Raw genomic sequence first — 3,026 nt, forward strand, 5'->3', positions numbered from 1 at the left:
CCCGAACTGCCAATCCATGCCTTCCCTGGACCGGAAACAAGCTTCCGAGGACCGGTTTCAGGCATTCCAGCCGTCTTCAGCCCGGCTTGCTTGAATCCAGTGGCAAAGTGAGCAAGGGACTCACGTCTGAGCATACCCTGCCATACTTATGGCAGCCAAAGTGGTACAAAAGGGGGTGGTGATGGACGGAGCATCTGAACAATCAAACACTCACACCCAGTCAAAAGATCTGGGTTTGATCCATCACCGTTCTTTAGCCCACTCTGCCAGCCCAGTTCAGACATGGCTATATGCAAATCAGTCTGACCCTGTGCCTCATGGGAACAGTCCAGCCCGAACTGCCAAGCCATGCCTTCCCTGGACCGGAAACAAGCTTCCGAGGACCGGTTTCTGGCATTCCAGCCGTCTTCAGCCCGGCTTGCTTGAATCCAGTGGCAAAGTGAGCAAGGGACTCACGTCTGAGCATACCCTGCCACACTTATGGCGGCCAAAGTGGTACAAACGGGGGTGGTGATGGACGGAGCATCTGAACCAACCAAACACTCACACCCAGTCAAAAGATCTGGGTTTGATCCATCACCGTTCTTTAGCCCACTCTGCCACCCCAGTTCAGACATGGCTATATGCAAATCAGTCTGACCCTGTGCCTCATGGGAACAGTCCAGCCCGAACTGCCAAGCCATGCCTTCCCTGGACAGGAAACAAGCTTCCGAGGACCGGTTTCTGGCATTCCAGCCGTCTTCAGCCCGGCTTGCTTAAATCCAGTGGCAAAGTGAGCAAGGGACTCACGTCTGAGCATACCCTGCCACACTTATGGCGGCCAAAGTGGTACAAAAGGGGGTGGTGATGGACGGAGCATCTGAACCAATCAAACACTCACACCCAGTCAAAAGATCTGGGTTTGATCCATCACTGTTCTTTAGCCCACTCTGCCACCCCAGTTCAGACATGGCTATATGCAAATCAGTCTGACCCTGTGCCTCATGGGAACAGTCCAGCCCGAACTGCCAAGCCATGCCTTCCCTGGACCGGAAACAAGCTTCCGAGGACCGGTTTCTGGCATTCCAGCCGTCTTCAGCCCGGCTTGCTTAAATCCAGTGGCAAAGTCAGCAAGGGACTCACGCCTGAGCATACCGTGCCACACTTATGGTGGCCAAAGTGGTACAAAAGGGGGTGGTGATGAACGGAGCATCTGAACCAATCAAACACTCACACCCAGTCAAAAGATCTGGGTTTGATCCATCACCGTTCTTTAGCCCACTCTGCCACCCCAGTTCAGACATGGCTATATGCAAATCATTCTGACCCTGTGCCTCATGGGAACAGTCCAGCCCGAACTGCCAAGCCATGCCTTCCCTGGACCGGAAACAAGCTTCCGAGGACCGGTTTCTGGCATTCCAGCCGTCTTCAGCCCGGCTTGCTTGAATCCAGTGGCAAAGTGAGAAAGGGACTCACGTCTGAGCATACCCTGCCACACTTATGGCGGCCAAAGTGGTACAAAAGGGGGTGGTGATGGACAGAGCATCTGAACCAATCAAACACTCACACCCAGTCAAAAGATCAGGGTTTGATCCATCACCGTTCTTTAGCCCACTCTGCCACCCCAGTTCAGACATGGCTATATGCAAATCAGTCTGACCCTGTGCCTGATGGGAACAGTCCAGCCCGAACTGCCAAGCCATGCCTTCCCTGGACCGGAAACAAGCTTCCGAGGACCGGTTTCTGGCATTCCAGCCGTCTTCAGCCCGGCTTGCTTGAATCCAGTGGCAAAGTGAGCAAGGGACTCACGTCTGAGCATACCCTGCCACACTTATGGCGGTCAAAGTGGTACAAAATGGGGTGGTGATGGACGGAGCATCTGAACCAATCAAACACTCACACCCAGTCAAAAGATCTGGGTTTGATCCATCACCGTTCTTTAGCCCACTCTGCCACCCCAGTTCAGACATGGCTATATGCAAATCAGTCTGACCCTGTGCCTGATGGGAACAGTCCAGCCCGAACTGCCAAGCCATGCCTTCCCTGGACCGGAAACAAGCTTCCGAGGACCGGTTTCTGGCATTCCAGCCGTATTCAGCCCGGCTTGCTTGAATCCAGTGGCAAAGTGAGCAAGGGACTCACGTCTGAGCATACCCTGCCACACTTATGGCGGCCAAAGTGGTACAAAAGGGGGTGGTGATGGACGGAGCATCTGAACCAATCAAACACTCACACCCAATCAAAAGATCTGGGTTTGATCCATCACCGTTCTTTAGCCCACTCTGCCACCCCAGTTCAGACATGGCTAAATGCAGTCACATGGGTGGTATGTTGGGGATTTGTGATAAGGCGTTGCTGTATAAGAATATGGTAAATATTTTTGCAAGTGGCCATGCTGGTAATGTTTGACATTGGCTATTTAAAATGTGAGAAAAGTTATTAGTACCTGTAGATATGTGCCCAATATTGGTACATTTGCGATGCTGCAACATAAATCCACAAGAATTGACAAGACCCCTTAAAATGTTTTATGGTAACAAAGTGTGTTGTTTTTCCTATAAAGTATCCCTGGTTGTGATCTGCAAAGGTTTGAAACTCAGCCTCCATTTTAAATTGACATAAGACACTGAATGAGGGAGGGTGCTTGCATACCCACTGAAAGTCTCTCGCAACACGCTCCTTAAATACATACAATACAATTATACTCACAGGACGTACCTTACCCCCTATAGGATTCAGACTATCTGAGGTGGAGAGCCTAGAGGTTGCCCTCACTGCACACCACTGGATGCTGAGTTTAGGCACATGACATGGGGATGCAGTGGGCTTGCAGTGTTCTGGGTGAGGTAATTTTGCGACTCAATAGGATCCTGTCTAGGGCACTCTATAACACACCTGCAGTTTGTTTACTGGGCCTATTCCATAGACAGGGCCCCAAGAAGGTGGGGAACAGGTTTGTGGACTAGGCTCTGGCCAAGCGATGAGTGGCCATGGCTTGGAAATCCCCGAGGTGACCAAACATGGAAACTTGGGTAACTGATGGCATG

Source organism: Lissotriton helveticus, chromosome 11, assembly GCF_964261635.1.
Source record: "Lissotriton helveticus chromosome 11, aLisHel1.1, whole genome shotgun sequence".
Taxonomy (NCBI): Eukaryota; Metazoa; Chordata; class Amphibia; order Caudata; family Salamandridae; genus Lissotriton; species Lissotriton helveticus.